General features: G+C 44.8%; 1 long non-coding RNA gene across 1 annotated transcript in view; it reads left to right on the forward strand.

The window, feature by feature from the left end:
• The window catches only part of LOC103590231, a 52,408-nt gene extending 35,717 nt beyond the window's left edge, over positions 1-16,691 (forward strand). The window contains exon 2 of the long non-coding RNA XR_550453.1: positions 11,383-16,691. This is a non-coding gene — a long non-coding RNA (uncharacterized LOC103590231). The remainder of the gene's footprint in view (positions 1-11,382) is intronic.
• The last annotated feature ends 2,247 nt before the right edge of the window (positions 16,692-18,938 follow it).

Raw genomic sequence — 18,938 nt, forward strand, 5'->3', positions numbered from 1 at the left:
GGAAAAAAAAAAAAAAAAAAAAAAAAAAAAAAAAAAAAAAAAAAAGAAGAATATTTAATCACTTGAAAAACTGCTTATAGTAATTATTAGATGAATAGTTTATTAAACAGTCTGAACAGTATGATTTGATGTGTAAGTGGAACATTCACAAAATGATGTTGATAAGGCCCTTAAAAATGTGAGTCTGAAACTCAGGAGAGAGAAAGGAGCTAGAGTTACAATTGTGTTGACATACCTTCATAATGGTTATATTTAGATGACAGGCATATAAGGATTATTTTATTATTTTCTTTTGTATTCACTTGAGATTTTCTGTTATGAAGGTTTTTTTAAAGAACAAAAGTTCTTTAAAAAGAACTTTTAAAAAGTTTTTCAAAAGAAATAATTAAATTGAAAAGAAAGTGGATTAAATGTGTTAATGCACTGAAGCACTTAGAATACTGCTTGGCCTGTAGTGAATGCCCAATAAGGTAGTTGCTGTTATTATTACCCCTTTTTAGAGCTAAAGGTAGACAAGCAGAGGATATAAGAGGAAGGACCATGGAAAGTCTCCTTAGGTCTCAGGAAACCCCTTCCCTGTTGTGGGAGTGAGCAGAAAGAAGAGAAATAGCACCAAGAAAGAGAAGAAATGTTGCAACAGGCAGAGGAGAACCAGAATGTGGGACCCATGGGGTCAAAAGGGGAGAGAGAGTTTGGAAGGAGGTGTTAGCAGGGTCAGGTATGAGTAAAGATTGTTAGATTGTGCAATTAGGTAATCTTTGCGGGGTTTTGGTGTTTGGGTTTTTTAAAGTTTTGGAATATAACGTGTAAGCAGAAAAGTACATGGATCATAAGTGTAGATCAGTGAAACTGACACCAATGCCTGGAACAAGAAGCAGAACATTACCCGCCCCTCAGAAGCTACCCTGTCATGCCCTCTCCAGTCACAACTCCAGCCTCCAAGGGCACCCTGACTTCTAATGTCAGGTTAGTTTTGCCTATTTTTTAATTTTGTATACCTGGAATTACATAATATAGACTCTTTTGTATTTGGCTTTTGTCATTCAACATCATGTTTATGAAGTGCATTTATTTTGTTATACATATAATACATTCATTCTCGTTGCTATATGATATTCTATTGTATGAATATGCCACAATTTATTTATCATTCAATTATCGATGGACATTTGGGTTGTTCCCAGGTTTGGGCTATTACAAATAGTGCTGCTATGAATACTCTTGTCCATGTCTTCTGGTGAGTTTATGTATACCTAAAAGTCTAATTATTCAGTCATAAGGTATACATATGTTCAGCTTTAGCAAATACTGCCAAATAGCTTTCCAAAGTGGTTGTACCAATTCACACTCCCACCAGGAGTGTATGAGAATCAAGTGGTTCCACATCCTTGTCAATGCTTGGTATTGACTGTCTGTTTTAATTGTAGCCATTCTGGTGGGTAGTTAGTGGTATCTCATTGTGATTTTAACTTGCATTTCCGTGATGACTAGTGAGGTTGAGCACCTTTTTATATGTTTGTCATCCATTTCAATATACTCTTTTGTTAAGTGTCTATTCAAGTCTCTTGCTTATTTTTTATTGTTAATTGTTGTTGATGCTGATTTGTAGTAGTTCGTTACATATTCTGGATATGAGTCCTTTGTCAGATGTATGCATTGCAAATATTTTCTTCTGTTTGTGGGCCCTCTTAATGGTGTCTTTTAAGAGAAAGAAATTCTTAACTCTAACATAGGTCCAGTTTATCGATTTTTTTTCTTTCCCGGTTAGTGTTTTTCGTATTCTTTTTAAGAAATCTTTGCATTCCCAAAAGATGGTCTCCTATGTTTTCTTTGAAATGTTTTACTATTTTTTTTACCATTCACATTTATATTTACTATTAATCAGAAATTTATTTTGGGGGCCGGCCTGGTGGCGCACTCGGTAGAGTGCGGCACTTGGGAGCGCGGCAGCACTCCCGCCGAGGGTTCTGATCCCATATAGAGACCGGTCCGCTCACTGGTTGAGCGCGGTGTGGGCACGACACCGAGGGTTGCAATCCCATTACCGGTCACGAAAAAAGACAAAAAGGGAAAAAAAAAAAAAGAAATTTATTTTGATATATGGTATAAGGTAAGAATCAAAATATTATTTTTTTCATTTGGATCCACCGTTTATTGGCAAGACCATCCTTTCCTCACTGTACTGTTGAGCCACCTTCGTTATAAATCAAGTGGCCATGCATGTATAGGGTTTTTTCTGGATTCTCTTCTGTTCCGTTAGTCTATAGTTCTGTTCTCGTGCCAGTACTAAGTATGTTAATGACTATAGCTTCACAGTAATATTCTTCTTCAAGATAGTAATGTTCTTACGACTTTATTCTTCAGAATCGATTTGGCTATTCTTGGCTCTTTGCATTTCCACTTAAATTTTGGAATCGGCTTGTCAGTTTACACACACACACACAACTGCCAGGATTTTCATTTTGATTGCATTGAATCTATAGATTAGTTTGGGCAGAATTAGCACCTTTAAAATATTAAGTCTTTTAATCCTTGATCATATTATATCCCTGCATTTAAGATACTTTTAATTTCTCTAAATAATGTTTTATAGTTTTCAGCGTAGAGGTCTTCAGTAATCTTTTGAGAGAGCAATTTCAGTGAAATAGCAAACACTAAATTCTTAGGTATTAAGGAGGGAAATGAGAAACAGAGGTAGCAGATGTAGACTATTCTTTTAAGAAGTTTGATGGTGAAAGAAAAAGAAAAATAACAACTAGCTTGAAAGAGATGCAGATTCAAGAGGCCTTTTCAAGATGGGAGAAATTTGAGTGTCCTTGGAAGCCACAGTGAAAGACCAGGGGAAGGGAGAGGATGGAAATACAGACTTAATTGAAGGGACAGGGACAGGGAGGGGTGGCTCAAGAGCCACAAAATCTTGAGGTGCCCAAGAGGCCTGAGAAACACTTTGTAATAAACATTTTATTTATGGAGGAAACTAAGGTGCTGAGATATGGGGCTTCATGCTCCAGGTAGAGAAAGGGCTGGCAGGATTCGTGGAAACAAACTTGTTTTGCAGTTTAGTGAAAACTGTTTTACTTTGGAAGCATTTTTGGGTGTTTTACTGTTTACCTTTAGAAGCACAGCTTTCAATACATGCACAGAAAATTGCATCTTTATATATAGAAAGGGGATTATGTAAACTTATGTGCTGCCTACAATTATGGTGTTTTTAAGAAAGTAAATAAGAAGACAGTATTTTTAACTGTGGTACTTGAAGTGGTGGAATTCACCTGCCAATATTAGAGAGTGACGAATAGTAAATGGAAAATCTAGTCAGATACTCAATCTTACATCCACTAAGTTTGGATCTGTAGCCCTAACAAGGAAGGGGAAGGAGAGGGAGAAGGAATTCACTCATCGTAACTAGGGTGTAGTAAGTGTTTTCATTTCCCAAATATTACACGTTTGTGCCCTTTGAGAAGTTTTTTCCAGTGTTAAGCATGAAGGGGGCAGGGCAGAGTGAGAGGAAGACAGGCAGGCCAGGGAGGGAGGGAGGGAGGGGGACAGGGGACGGGGGAGCAGGAACGTCTTGAGTGAGATGTGCTAAGTTCAGCCTCAGAAGCTAGACTGCACTTTTGCCAGCCTATCCGTAGGACCCGTGGCATTTCAGAGCCATACACAGACTTCCCTTTTTACATGTGATGTGCATGCTAAAGAACTATTGTAAAATAATGAGGTATTAATGCATTTCAAGATTTGTTTTTACACCTGTGCTATATAACACATCTGTCTCGGTTCTTAGTTTGGTTATTTCACATTGCCTCTATTTCCTAAGTGATCTGGAAGTTTTAACAACACATTTCGTACTCTTTTGACTTCAGAATAACTAAAGCTTTGCATTTCAAAGTCAGCAAAATTAAAATTTTCATTTAAAAAGTAATTCCAGTTTTGCAAGAGAGGTTGATCTTTGAGATTTTTTCAAGCCAAGAAATTTTAGCCTATAATGCATCAAGTGCCAATGGAATCTTCTGCTCAGCCGTGCCCACACTTAATACTTCTTTTGGATAAAATTTGAACCACATATAATCCCTGGAGAACAGAGAAAGGCCTACCAGATGGAAAGCAACTCCAGCTAATGAAGGAACACTTTCTTCTCTATACTTCTTGATTATTCTGACCTGTATTTTTTTTTTTAAGAAAGTGAAATTTTATTAATATTATTTTTTATATTCTAGGATGTTGTTGCAGAGCAGTTGGGAGGGAGGGGGGAAGGGGAAGGAAATGGGATGGAAGAAGAAGGGAGGAGGAGGGGCGGGATTGGGGCCTGTGGCACCCCCTCATTCCCACAGGGGAGACTGGGGCTTCCAGCGGTGGCTTTGACCTCCTCAATTTTGAAATGCCTTTTCCCAGGCAAACCATTCACTAGACCTTGGGAAAAGCAAAGCCGTGTAGTCTGCCTCTGGTGTCTTCCTCAAACTCATCCCATAACTTCTCCCCCTCCGGCGCTGAATCACTCTCCCCCTTCTTGTTTACCCCTCCTGACATTTGTACGTGACAATCACATTCCCTCCTCATAGTTTTTACTTAGCTCAGGTCTCCATAATTAGTTCTTCTAATCCTGGCTCATAAAATGATCCTTCGGCCTCTCAGTCCTGCCCGCCATTGTCTTTGAACTTCCTCCAGTTTGTCTCCACTTTTCTGGTAATGAGGTGTCTGAAATGGAGCACAGCGTCCCAGGTGTGGCTTCACTGAAACTGTGTAATGGAGTGGGGTCCTCTGAGGGAGCTGCCCAAGCATGGCAGCCCAGGGGCCTCTTGTCACTCTCCAAGATCTGGGATCGCCTCTCGTAAGACCTCATAATCCCTGTATTCCTGAACCGCAGTGAGCAGCCACACACGCTTCCTACTCCATGCCTTAGCGCGTACGAGTTGCCACCTGAAATGACCCTTTTCCTGTCCTCTACTGCTAACTGCCGTATTCTTCAAGAAATTCTCCCCCCCCCCCGTCTTCTCCTTCTTTCTGCCCAAATTGAAGGCAGTAGCATTTTTCTCCACCTCTGTTGGCATTTACTATGCAGTGTTTGCATAGAGTACTCAGTCAATTTTTTTTTAGTTTTATTGAGATGAATTTAGATACCATACAGTTCACCCATTTAAAGCATACAGTTCAGTAAATTTAGTATGTCCTCAGAGTTGTGCGACCGCAGCCATAATCAGTTTTTGAACATTTTTATCACCCAAAAAGAAACTCATTGCCGTTAGCCGTCACTCCCAATCACCCACCCCACCCCAGCCCTAGGCAGCCACCAGTCTGCTTTCTGACTCACATCCGCACAGTCTGCACATTCCCTAAAAATGGAACTATACAACATGTGGCCTTTTGTGACCGGCTTCTTTCACTTAGCACAGTGTTCTTATATACTTACATAATGTATCTTTACATAATATAGCACGTGTCAGAACTTTAATCCTTTTTATTGGTCAATCACTTAATACTTTTTGAGTGAATTTTATATACTATTTGTCCCTTCTCAAGGCCTTAGAATATAAGAATTATGCCTTTAAAAATACATGCAGCTTTGAAGGATATTGATACCATATATTTTTATTCATATTTCTTACTATAAAATTGATGTTGTTTGTGTTGTTAGGTCTTAATAGTATGGAAGTATACAGAGTGAAATTGAAAGTCCTTTCATTCATTACAACTAACCACCACTCTAGTTTTGTGTTTCTCCTTCTATACATTCTTATATACGTACATACATATCTGTATATAAATCTTTTTAGGTCTAAATATATATAGCTCTCTCTGCCTCTTGTTGGACAGTGAGGTCATTAATAAATTTTCGCTCTTACAGATTGCCTTAGTAAACATACTTGTGCATACATTCTTAAATTTCTTACTGATATTTCTAAAGAACATACTCTTGCAGGTAGAATTAGGGGCTGGCCAGCTGGCTCACTTGGGAGAGCATGGTGTTGATAACACTAAGATCAAAGGCTCAGGTCCCTGTAGCGGCCAGCCACCACAACAAAAACAAACAAACAAACAAAAGAATTATTTGATCAGAAGTATATAAAATTAAATTTGGTTGATGAGACCAAATTGCTCACCAATCTGTATTCCCACCAATACTTGTTTAAGGGCACCCACTTCCCCAAACCCTTACCAACACTGACTGTCGACAGTCTTAGAAACTTCTGCCAGTGTGGAGGGGGAAAAGAAAACCTATCTAGTTTAATTTGTATTCTTTAATTATTAATGAGGTTGAGTACCTTTTATGTGCTTATTAGCTATTTGTATTTCTTCTGTGAGTCTTTTGTTCATATCTTCTGTCTGCTTTTCTATTAGGTTATTGGTTTTTTTAGGCTTAAAATACCACTTTATAATATATTGATATCGAATCTTCGTCTTTTTGTTTTTGGTCTTATTTACTATAAATGTTTTCCAAGTCACCACTTGTATTTTAATTTAATTTATATCTCTTCTACCTCCATACAGACATTTTAAATTTCTGTAGTCACATTTGCCCTTTTTATTTCTTTATGACTTATGAATTTAAATGCATTTACCCTCTCCCCAAAAGTAAAATAAAAAGCACTATGTGTTTTCCCTACTCAAGATCATAAAAATATGCCCCTAAACTTACCTCTGGTACTTCTACAGTATAGTTGTTAAATTTAGATCTCTAACTAGTTCGAAATTTGTGTTTGTGTATGATATGAGCAGGAATCCAACCACAAATGGGCCCAGTTGATTCATTGGATACAATTCATTGATTTCAAGTACTTCCTGATCATATTTTAAATCCCACTGACCTGAGGTTATCAGTACGATACTCTTCTAATTAGCGTACTTTTATAGTATGTTTTATTACCTGACAGAGCAGTTCTCACATCATTCTTCCTTTAAAATATTTTCTAGGCTCTTATATATTTACACTTGAAGATAATTTAGAATCAATTACCAAATTCCAAAAAGATTCTTTGGGATTTGGCTTGGAAATGTATTTATAGTATACTTTTAGGTGAAAAACAAAATCAATTTACAGATAATCTATATAATATCACTGCTATTTTGTTTCTAAAATTTACGTATATATATATATATATATATTAAAATAAAGTCTCAAACAATATATGATAAAATAAATATATAGCAGTGGTTATCTCTAGGTGATGGTAATGTTACAGGTGATTTTCTTTTTCTTGGTGCTTTGCTTTCTTTCCCAAATTTTCTACAATACATGTATAGAACTGTTTAAAGAAAGGGGAAAACCTGAAAAAATATTAAACTAAAATGTATGTAACTTCATGGTTATCTGCTTAACATAACAGAAGCCAAATTAGAATACAAAATATTTCATGGGAAATAAATAGGTAACTTGTAGAGAGTGGAGTATAGATACCTGGCTCAGAATATTAACCAGAGTTGTCCGGAATATTCGTGGGAAGGATTGAGACTGGAAACTGAAGCATCACAACCCCACACCTCCCTCGGCAAGGCTGACTTCGCTTCCGTTGGAGAGACTTGCGAGTTGTAGCCTTTTCACCTAACAGCATTTTTGGATTGTTTTCTGTGCCACTGTATTTATTTACAAGGCACCTGGCCTCCTGGCTTTCCCCATTCAAGAGACTTGTATGCATGTGACACAGCCAGACCTTGACATGCACCAGAACTTAGTGTGGTCTAAATCTGGCCCTTGAATATTCTGGTCTTTTAGTCAGCATTTAGCAGAAAGAAGATTGCTAGGCCTATTCCCAACTCTTTGGTAATATTTGAAGAAGCACCAGGCTAATTCTTGGCTCAGAACATCTAGGATCTAACAGTTGTGGAATTAAAACTTGGTTCTCTTTGCTTTTTAATCTGTGTGCTCTTTCTGGATGATCTTATCTATTTAACAACAACAGTAAAGAATAGTTATAACATCTAACTTATCAAGCATTTTCTGTGTGTCAGGCATTACACCGCACTTTATATGACTATCTCATTAAATCTTAAAGCAACCCTATAAGTGTTATTATTGCCCCATTTTATAGATGAGGAAACTGAGGCTCAGAGAGGGCAAGGTCATAAAAACCAATAATTGGCAGAGATGACATTGAAACCCATGCTGCCTATCTTCAAAGCATATGTTCTTAACTCTACTTTGTACTCAGTTTTTTTAATTAATTTTATTTATTGAATCAAAATTGATTATACATATTTTTGGGGTTCAACATTGAGCTATGTTGATCAAATCAATATTACTAGCATATATGTTGTTACAAATCATAATTATTCTTTATGCACCTTGTCCAATCTCTCCCCATCCCCCACTCCCTCCCCCCTCCCCCTCTAATTACCCTAGATTTCCTCTCTTTCTGAAAGAATAATGGTTATTCTGTTAATTTGTTGCCTAGATGATCTGTCCAATGCTGAGAGATGTGATCAGGTCCCCCAATATTACCATAGAGCAGACGCTTCTTCTGTCACTCTGAAATGGGCTTTGTGGAGAGAGACATCCTCTTCTTTATCTCTGCTGGTGACTCTCCTTGTGTCAGTGCACTCCAGTGGTTGGCAGACCATCTGCGTGGTGGTTTTGGCATCTAGCCACTTTTGCAGCAGCCATGGTTATTGTGGTTACTGTGGTGGGCCACCCACATGGAAGTGATGTTTATGACATGCTCCTTGGCTCTGGCAGTGTGCCTGGTTGTGAGGTATGTCTGGTCCCCTTCTCCATGCCTCTGGTCCCCAGGCGGGCCCTGAGGTGCTGGTGCGGTGTGCTTGGTTGTGGGAGGGGGGTCTGGTCCCCTTCTCCATGCCTTGGGTCTCTGGGTGGGCCCTGAAGCACTGGCATGGTGTACCTGATTGTGGGAGGGGGGTCTGGTCCGCGATTCCATGCCCCGGGTCCCCAGGCAGGGCCCCAAGGTGGGGGTGTGCCTGAATGTGGGAATGGGGTGGCTGGTCCCCTTCTCCATGCCTCGGGTCCCTGGGTGGGCACCACGGCACTGGTGTGGTGTGTGTGAATGTGGAAGTGGGGTCCGGTCCTTGGCTTCAAGCCTCTGGTTCCCAGGTAGGCCCAAAGGTGCTGGTGATGTGCTTGGGCCGGAGCTAACTTTTTGTCCTTTGTTTACTTCCAAAATGGGGGAACTTCCTGTGGGAACCAGTACTTGAGCTGTGTTGTTGAGTTAAATTGCTACTTTGCTGCTCTTTCCCTAGGGAAGGCTTTTTGTGCAGCTCAGGGTTTAATGGTTGACCTTATAGATACTTCTGGCTCTCCAGAGACCCGGTGGATCTGTGTTGTGTAAATCTCTGATCTGGGCCTGAGTTTTTTCATCAAACTGCACCCCATGAAATTCTGCATTCCCGACCAGTCTCCTCTGAGCAGTCCTGTGCTGATTGGGGGGCAGATCAGCTGTCCTTGCTGTGTCCCAGTGTTCTCCCAGTGGGCACAACTCCCCCACCGCCCATGCTGCAAACACTTCCCATGGGACAGGCCCTGCGCTTGTCCCTTGCGATGACTCACCGGCCTCTCAGTGGCTCCCTTTTTTCAGTTGTTCTGGCTCCTCACTCCTGCGTGGGTCCATGGGAACCCTGCTAGTGGTCTTGCTGTCCTGGGGGCCGCCAAGGCCCTCTTCTCCCCTGCTGCCTCCAAGCAACTCCATCTGAAGGGCACAGCTGCGGCTTCTGCCGGCTCCTGCTCCATGTGCTCAGCAGCTCGAGCCGTAAAGCAGCCGCGGCCCGAAATGCTCAGAGCAGCTTTTTCTTTCTCTCATCGTGGTTTCTCCCACCTTCATGAGCTCCGTAGGTCTCTCCTCCTCGTCCTCTCAGCTCCAGTGGCCCTAGCTTGGCTGATGTTGCATTTTTGTAGTTGTAAATTTGCTGATTTGTGGGAGAAAATGACGCTGGGAACCGTCTATTCAGCCATCCTGACTGGAACTCTGTACTCAATTTTTAATTTCCCTCCTTTCTTTCCTAAAGTCTGCTCTGCCTACTATATTTTTGTCTTATTGTCCAACTTCTCCAACTAGAATTGTCAAAAATTATTCTCCATTCACCCTCTCTTAACTCCATCTCCTGCTTACATTTCATTTCATTTTATTTTGGGCAGCTGGACAATACAGGGATCTGAACCCTTGACTTTGGTGTTACCAACACCGTTCTCCAACAAACTGAGCTAAACAGCCAGCCCTCCAACTCCTAGCAGTCCTACCTTTGGAAAGTCTGAGGTCCATGTGTTCTCCTCCATGTCCCCTGACCCTACCTGAGTTCAAACCCTCCTCAACTCCGTGCTGGACTTGTAACAATGACCTCCCTTGATGGATTCTTCCTTCTGCTCCATCTAATGTGTTTTTCTTACCTTCAAAGAAAGTGAAGGTTTGTGTCACTATATTGTTTAAAAACTCTTGGACTTTCTTTTTTTATGGTTTTATTTTTGGTTTTGGTTTTTTAACCAGATTAAACCTGAGCTCTCTAGCTTTACGTACACAGTCTGGTCCCAGCCTGTCTTTTCAGCTTCATTTCCTGCCCTTCGTCCCCCAGCCCTCACCTCATGCCCCAGCTGTGCTGAACACCTCACTCTTGCCGAGACCTGGGTGGAGCCCTCTCCTAGCTCCACCCGTCTGCATTGGTTTCATCTACCTGGAAGCCTCTTCTGTATTTGATCTCCCAGACAGGCTCCTATTCGGCTCTCAAGACCCAGATCACATATACTTTAGTAGCATTCGGGCTGCTCCAGGAGGAAACGGTCTCTCTTCTGCCTCCTCACAGCACGTGCTCATGCCTCAGTGATGGCCCTTGCTGCACTGGGCCATATTTGTCTCCTTCATTGACATCAGTGTGTCTTCAGAAGAAGGACCAAATCCATTCACCTTTCAGCACCTAGCACACAGCAGGCAATCAATAAAGGCTGGTTAAAGTGCTTGAAGGAATGTCAAAGATGGTGTTGAAAACAACAGAAAGCTGGAAATATATGTCTGATGTTTCTCAAAATAATCTCTTTAGCTAAATTCAGAGGCTAAGGTAGGTTGGTCTAATGTACTGAATAAAAGTGGTACAGGGTGTACAGAGAAAGGCCAACTGTGCAGGGTTAAGATCGCATCTGAGCTCACCCTGAACCTCTCCCCCCAGGCATGTAGGGGTGGTCCTGGCCCATGGAGAGAGCATTCCACTTAGAAGGAGGGGACAGCTTGAAGCCCCACCCTGCACTTGCCAGCTCTGGGCCTTACCCCCACGAAGAGACCTGGGCAGTGCTTTTGCACTCTTCCTGTTAATTTTGATGCAGGGAGACCTCACACAGAAAGTGTCTCTTCTCATTTCTTTATTGATGAGCAAAAATTCTTAACTCAGTGCAGACAGGGTTTTATTTTATCTTACTTTATGTTATCTGAAATCCATCTCTCTTTTTCATTTCAGCTTCAGAATGAGTTAGAAAAAGGTGAACGGGACAACGCAGAACTGCAGGAGTTTGCCAACGCCATTCTTCAGCAAATAGCTGATCATTGCCCCGACATCCTGGAGCAAGTGGTCAACGCATTAGAGGAGTCATCTTGACCCTGCTTCGTGGGGAGTGGCCAGCCCAGCAGCCAAGAAAGGGGGACTGTAGGGAACAGGCACCCAAAAACTTCTTGGCACCAAACACTACAAAGTACATCCTGTCTTGCTCACTTGAAGAGGTGTGATTCCAGCACCACTGCTACATCTGTCATCTTACTCTGTCTTTCTGCTTTGGGTGTTGTCTCTACACTAATTTTCTTGATGTCCAGGGTGGGTAAATGGCCAAATCTCTATGAAGGACTGCCATCCAGTCATCAACAGGAGAACTGTGGAAGCTGGTGGCTCTGCCCATACAGAGGGACATGGTGTAGAGAGCCCTCCTACCTTCTGTCCTTCAACGTGAGAACCAAATCTGGAATCTACTTGGAGTTCAGCATATTGACAGAATCCCTCACAGTGGACCAGAGAGCTGAGTGTAATAATATCACAATAGGTGCTTTCTCCTAAAAGGAAAAAAAATCTCAAAAAGAGTATTGGATAAAGAGAGGTGAGAGGAAAGAGAGAACAGGGACAAAGAGAAAACTAACTCTTCTTTTTACTGTCTCTTTTGTTTATTTTCATGTGTCATGTTTTATACAGGGGCACTACAAGCAGGCCTCGCGATAGCTTAGCAAGTACCAGTCCCCCAGGTTGTGAGTCTTCACCCCAGCCCTGTCTGTCTGTCTCACCCTCTCCTGCTCTACTCCTAGATGAACAGTTCTTCCCCTAGTCTCTCTTGTTTAGGACCTTTGATCTTATCCTACTTAGTTGTTGGATCAGATACTTCTAGCTGAGAGAAGAGGGTTGGACATGTGAGCCCTGTCTTCGCCACCTGCAGCTTGGCTCCTGCAGAAGATGACCATGCCTTGGGGTCAGACTGCTTTCTCCTGAGCATCTCCAGAGTGCTGTCTGCCATCCTGCCACCACATCCCGAGCTCCTGCAGCCCAGTGGCCATACCGTTTACAACCCATCTCTCACCCTTTCAGCTTTACTCTTGACCTGCTCTCTCAGAACCACAGCCTTGTTCATTGCCTGGAACCTTCTTGCGGCACAACTGCATGCTTCTTATCCCACGCACATTCCTTCCTTCATCCTTCCATTCAGAGAATATTTATGAAATGCCTGCTGTGTACAAATCACTGTGCAAGGCGCCCATCCTAGGAAAGTCTCTGCAGTGAGGGAGAGGTGCAGAGGATTCTGAGACATCCCCGGGGGAGTCAAAGCAGCAAAAGCGTACCTTCCCTTACCCCATCTTAATAGAATGTATCTTTTCTAGGAAAGTCTTTCACAAATCAGCACTTCTTGTCATAACAGAATGGATGGGTTTGGGGGCTTAGTCATACATTAGCCTACAGGATCCACTTGGTGATTCAGGATTTTTGCTGTTTGTTGTCGTTACCCTTAAAGAGTGTGCTGTTTAGAAGGCTATGAGAATCCACTTGTGGATGGTGATTTCTTACCACATCTGCATGCACTTTGTGGAATTTGGCCGGCTCCATGTTGCAAATCAGAAAGTTGACCTCAAAGTTGCAAGTCCACTTGAAGGTATTGGCATTTTGAGGGGCATTTTCCCAAGCACAGACAATGGCAGTTGTAAACAACTAGACAGCAAGAAATAGACCACTTAACCCACATCTAGCCCTTTGACCATGTCTACCCCCAGAAACCCACCAGACACATCAGATAAAAGTCACTGAACTGGACGTTTTTATCTTGCGCTTTGTCCTCTCTCCTTCCCCAGTTGCTCACTCAAAAGAATTTAGTGCTGCCCGTGAAGTCCTCGCAGCCGTGGGTCCAGGTCCTTCCCACCTCAGCCCTTGACTGTCCCGCTAACTTACATGATCGCCTCTCCAGCTCCCTCATTCCCTGCTGTAAAATACTCCCTCTCCCTGTGAGAAGCTGCGGAGCAGTCCTTATTGAAGGTTTAAATGGGCTCTGCTCATAAACCTCTCACTGAGATGCTTCCTGACAGCCAGGCTGGCCAGAGGGAGGTGCAGGAGATAGACAGCCACGGGTGTCGTCTGTGGTCAGTTCCCTCAGTTCTGTTTATTGTACGGCCCATAAACCATGCACAAAGCTCCCAGTGTATCAGGGCTGGAGTGTTAGAATCTCACTTCATCCACCATAGTGTGAAGAACTGAGGTATGACAACAGCCTTCACAGGGCTACAGCAGAACAGAGAAAGCAGGAGAAGAGCCTGGGACCCAGTGACATGGGCTGGCGCTGGTCTGGGAGCACAGGCGTCGGCAGCCTCCTGGATCCAGCCCGTCCTGCCTCGCGCATCCAGCACCGCTCCCGCCACTCTTGCCACTGGCATGTGGCTCTCCGGCATCTCCTTCCTCCTTCTTGTTTTGATTTTCCCATCATTTCTCCTCCAGGAAAACAACAGGAGCCCTCTGTGACAAGTGCTTCTGAGAAAAATAAATTCTAGGACAGACATCCTCTGTCTGGTCTCTGTGAACCATAGCTGGGAATCCCCTTAATCCTTCTTGAGCGATGATCTGGTGTCTCATGTGACTCTGGGGACTGTTTGGCTAAAGTTTAATGGTAAACGTGGCCTGCCTTTATATTACAGGGGCAAAGTTAACACAGTGTCTAGCATTAGAGTATCTTGTTGAGTTAAGATCATTTGTTGAGCCAACATTTACTAACGCCTAACTCCCGCTGCACTGGCACTTGTCGTCCTGTGACCCTCTTCTGGCATTCATGGTTTCATAAGGTCACTCAACTGCTCCTGGAGGTAGAGAGCCTTGAAAACTCTCCGCATCCTTCCCCAGACTCATCCGTTCTATTTGCAGGTCTCATTGCTCTGTAGCACCTAAAGATCTGAACCCCAAATCAAGGTCATCATAAAGAGGACAATAGAGTGGGTGGAATCCAACCCGGGCTCACGACTAAGGAAATAGCGGGGGAGTTTCCCCTCTTTTCATGTTCCTCCATCCCAGGCACTTACTGAGTTGCTCATGGAGTATCTGAATTGAGATTTGTAAGGACTTGGATACCATTGGAAATGTAGAAGATTTTAAATGGGCTTTAACCTGTTAAGAAATAGCAACGGGAATCTCCAAATTCATCTCAGCTCTAGCCGTTGTCCTTGCACCTTACAGTCTAAAGACGGAAGTGCGTCTGTCTCTTCCTCACACTGGGGCTTTAGAAACACTGCTGGAGCAGACGAGCCGGCCCGCCCGCGGTGTTGAGGGTGGCCATGTGACTTGCCACCTGTCGTCAAAGTCTGTTTCTTTTTCCATGAGGAGCTCATTGGCTCGCTCACTCCCCAGAGTGAGAAGAGGAAGGAGAAGTCCTCACAGAGTTTTAGTTCACCGCTGACCCCGACCCTCCGCTGCTGATGGACAGGATTGGCATTTGGATTTGCTGCTAGAGAGTCCAGCTGATTCCAGAACCAAATCACCCTCCTCTTTGGGCCACCCTCAGGGGCTTTGAGGAAAGAGCGAGGCAAGGAATACGCTCCCGTGGCATTTCCTAGGTCCCAGTGGACCCTGCGTCAGCTGTGTCACTAGCTTTCACGTCTGCCCCCCCAGCCTCCTCCCCACCCACGAGAGGTGAGAACCGTGGACAAGATCGAGGACGCGGTGCCCACAGCCGCCCACCCATCACTGCCAGCCCTGGGGCTCTCGGGAGGTGACCCGAACCTGCAGAGGAATGTTTTTAAAAGGGTCTGGAGCCTCCCCCATGTAAATTAAAAGAACATTTAGGCAAGAAAAAACATGTATTACAGGGAAATCCTTCTGAACAAAATGGCTGTCTTTACCTGTTCTTTTTAAGCAAAAACTGTTTCCAAACTTTTTAGTGTCAAAACTGTAACCAGGTGTCTCCTGATTTTCTTCCAATGTGTTTGGCAAGTGCTGTGACCCTGTTGTAGGCATTTCTCCTCCTGACTCTTTTGGGGGAGAAGTGGTTTTAGGGCTTGATTTGGGGAGTGGATTTCTGTCCCATCCCACCTCCTCTTTTGTTTCTGTGCTTGTTGGTATTGTCTGTGTGATTCAGAGAATTGGGCAGTTACATTGTGTCCATTGTTGAGATTATTAAAATATTAAAAAGTAGTTGTAGAACTGAGAAATTAAAGAGCTGTGTTTTAAAAATGCAAACCAATACCATGTTAATGCAGGAGTTCAAGCTATGGGGCAGCCCACCTCCTCCCCTCCCTAGCTGGCCGAGGTGGCAGCTGGGCTAGCCGCTGGGGAAATGGTGACCACGGTCCAGGCAGGTGACTGCCTGGGTGAAAGAGACAACTACTCAGTGAAAGGAATAAGAACCTGGGGCCTCAAGGCTCTCAATCGTGCCAGGATTTTCCTATACACCCTCAGGACCTCTGGGTAGAGGTTTCAAACTTTATGACCCCAGAACCTCCCTCACCCCCACATTGGTCCCAGCTCAGTGTGCCTAATACTGTGTGGTAACCTGGGCTTGCCTCTGAAGCCCCATACCTGGCAGGCCCCAGGACCTCTTTCCTGCCCACTTGGTGCTATATCATCCAGTGACCCATCCAATACAGGCCAAGCACTGGCCAACCTGGAGCTGCAATCCAGGTGGAATGCATTGCACTCAGATCTCAGTTCCTTCTGCTTCAGGCCCTGGATTCTTTCCCGTTAAGCTCCTTAGACCCAGGTCTCCCATGCCTAGCTTGCTGTCTTGGCCCCAGAGATGCCATGATGAGGAAAGGAGTGGACCGTACTGAAGCCAGAGCCAGCACGCTGACCCCTCCCCCACCACACCAGTATTGCAGCCATCCTCTTACGCAGCTGACCGACCTGAGGGCACCACCACCCATGCTGGCCTGCCTGCCCCATGGCAGGACTAGCCCAAGAACCTGCCGAGCACATCGGGACATCCAGGGTGGGGACTTGGGGTTCGCTCCCCTATGCTTCAGAAGAGAAGTGCTGCACTTTAGTGGAGAAGCTAAGGAGCGCTGGGTACTGACTCCTTGTAGCTTGAGTTCCTTTTGGTGACAGTAGCAGCCTAAAGGTGGTGTCTGTGATGCAAATGCACCTGCTGCCTTCAACTGTATGTGTGTATTGCTGGAGTCTGTTACTGACAGGATAATGACATTACAAAGAAATTGTGTCATATTCAACTTTGCCTTGATAATTATTGTAAACACTTTGTTCATTTTTTCTTTTTTATTCACAAACTAAATCCATCAGGAAATTATAAAGTTATTTAAAAACTGTGCTGTGTCCTTCTTTGAGTCTCAACCAGGCTGATCATCCAAGCAAGACATGTCCTCAAATGCTACAAAAGCAGGAAGAGGCCAGCGGTTCCCAAGAGGTCAACTCCAGGGATGCCCAGGGCCAGGGGACGGGAGGAGGAATTCTCAGCACACTCAGCCCTGCCGGGGCTTGGTGCTTCGTCCACAGGCCTGGCGGGGCAATCTCAGAAGAGTGAGCTCTGAACTCTGGGTTTGCAGCCCCCTTGATTGCCTTTCAAAGTCAATTTCCAACTCCCTTTTTCTTTATGCCCCAATCCCCGAGTCAGAGTCACTTTCTCCGTTTCAGATCTAATTGTGTTACGGAGCTTAGAGGAAGCACCCACCACTGAGGGGTTGTGGAACTGCTCACGCTGGCATGGAAGAGCATGGTCACACCGTGACAGGGTCCTGTCCAGACCTGGCGTTTGCGCTTCAGAGGGTGTGTTGTGATGTATTAACTATGGGATGTGTGGCTGTGTCAGCCAACAAAGCGTGAGTCCCAGGAGTGAGACCCTGTGGTGGACAATGGTTGTCATTTCCAGCTTTGATACTTGTCTCGGGCCTTATGCTCAGTAGGATATTTTTCTGGGGAGGTTCTTTTATGAGAATTAGTTTTCTGCTTAGCTTCATTTTTGTGTCTACCCCAGAAAGGAATCAGAAAGTCTGCCGTCCGAGGAGCTGCTGCGTGGAGGAGCACCCGGGGGTGGGGTGCTGTTCATGGGGCTGAGAAACTGAACTTGCCCGTGATTTCATCACGTGAAGCAGGAGCAGTTTTTCTAGCAGCACATGTACTACGCTGCGCAGTATAAAGTCTGCCCCAGCAGGTGTGTCCACAGAAAGCTGTCAGATCGCACCGGTCAGCTGCTTGCAGGGCTGGCCATCCATCTTTCGTACTATGTACTTGTTCAGCCTGTGGTCTCCCAGCACTCGGTTGCAGACAAACGCAGAGACCATGGGTTTAAGGAAAATATGGGAGAGAAGAACTTTCAATTGAGAATTCCACCTGTTATCTTGATCTTTTTCCCTGAATTGGTAAAAGACCACTATGACGATTTTTGAGGTGGAATATCTCAGGCTGGCTCAAGAAGGACTAAGAACGAGTCAGGCCATAAGCTCAGGCGGGGTTCCGAGGAAGCTGGGATCTGTGAGCTTTGCCGGGCATCCTGGAAAGAGCCCTGCACTTGCAGACCACAGCCCGGGGCTGCTCCGGCCTCGGCCTCCCCTGCCTCTCTGTGAAATGAAATAATGCCATCTTCATCCGGGCCACAAGCCACACGCCATAATAAGGACAATACAATTGTTTTTCCTTTTTGAAAGCTCCTTTAAGAATATGAAGCAAGCACTGCTTTCTTCGCATCTATGATTTGCTTTAAATAATCCAGCAAGCATGCTGGGGAGAGGGCAGGGGCGGAGGCAGGATACAGATCTACAAAGACTGGCCTGCAGCCAGCCGTGCACCGTTCTCCCTGTTCTGTGTGTCTGAAATGGACGTGAATAAGTCTGACGTTCACGTTGTGTTGTCCAGTCCTCGCACACGGACCTCCTCCCCAGGATCCAACAGTCGCATTCACGAGTTGCCACCACAGCACCCAAAGTTCAATATGTGTACCCCTCTGTGCTCCAGACAGCAGGGACACAAACCGTCATAACCAGTGGCACGTCTACCACCTAGCAGGCTCGGATCTGAACACTGTCGTGTTCTATCTCATGTCCCCTCCGCGGCCGCCCCGGGAGGTGGACGCTGCCTCCCGGTGTCACGACTGAGGCACAGAGCGGGTGGCAGACCGTGGGGCGGGCGCCGGCAGCTCTGCCTCTGCGCTGTGTCCTTCCCCGCGGTGCTGGCCATTCTAGGGGCTTACAGTCTAGCGGACGAAGGGCCCAACGAGGTGTGGGGTGGGAGCACAGACACGCAGCCGGTGCCTTCACGGAGCCTCAGCCGCCACCTCGAAGATGAGTTTTGCCAGCAGAGGAGTCTGAGGGTGAGTGGAGCAGAAAGGACAGTGTGGGCAGAAACGGAGGCGGGGAAGTACACGGTGTAGGGACAGCCAGCGGCCAGCGTGGTGGATAAAATGCTGTTTGGTTTAGGGGAAGGAGGAGAGGACGTGGTGGCCGCACACATGGCCTGAAGGGAGGAGGAAGGGTCCATGCTGAGAAAGGTCCTGACACCCTGGAAATGAAGGCCAGCTTGGGAGAGGATTGCCTCCTGGCACCAGTGGTCCTAACCCTTCC

Source organism: Galeopterus variegatus, unplaced genomic scaffold (genome assembly GCF_000696425.1).
Source record: "Galeopterus variegatus unplaced genomic scaffold, G_variegatus-3.0.2 Scaffold784, whole genome shotgun sequence".
Taxonomy (NCBI): domain Eukaryota; kingdom Metazoa; phylum Chordata; class Mammalia; order Dermoptera; family Cynocephalidae; genus Galeopterus; species Galeopterus variegatus.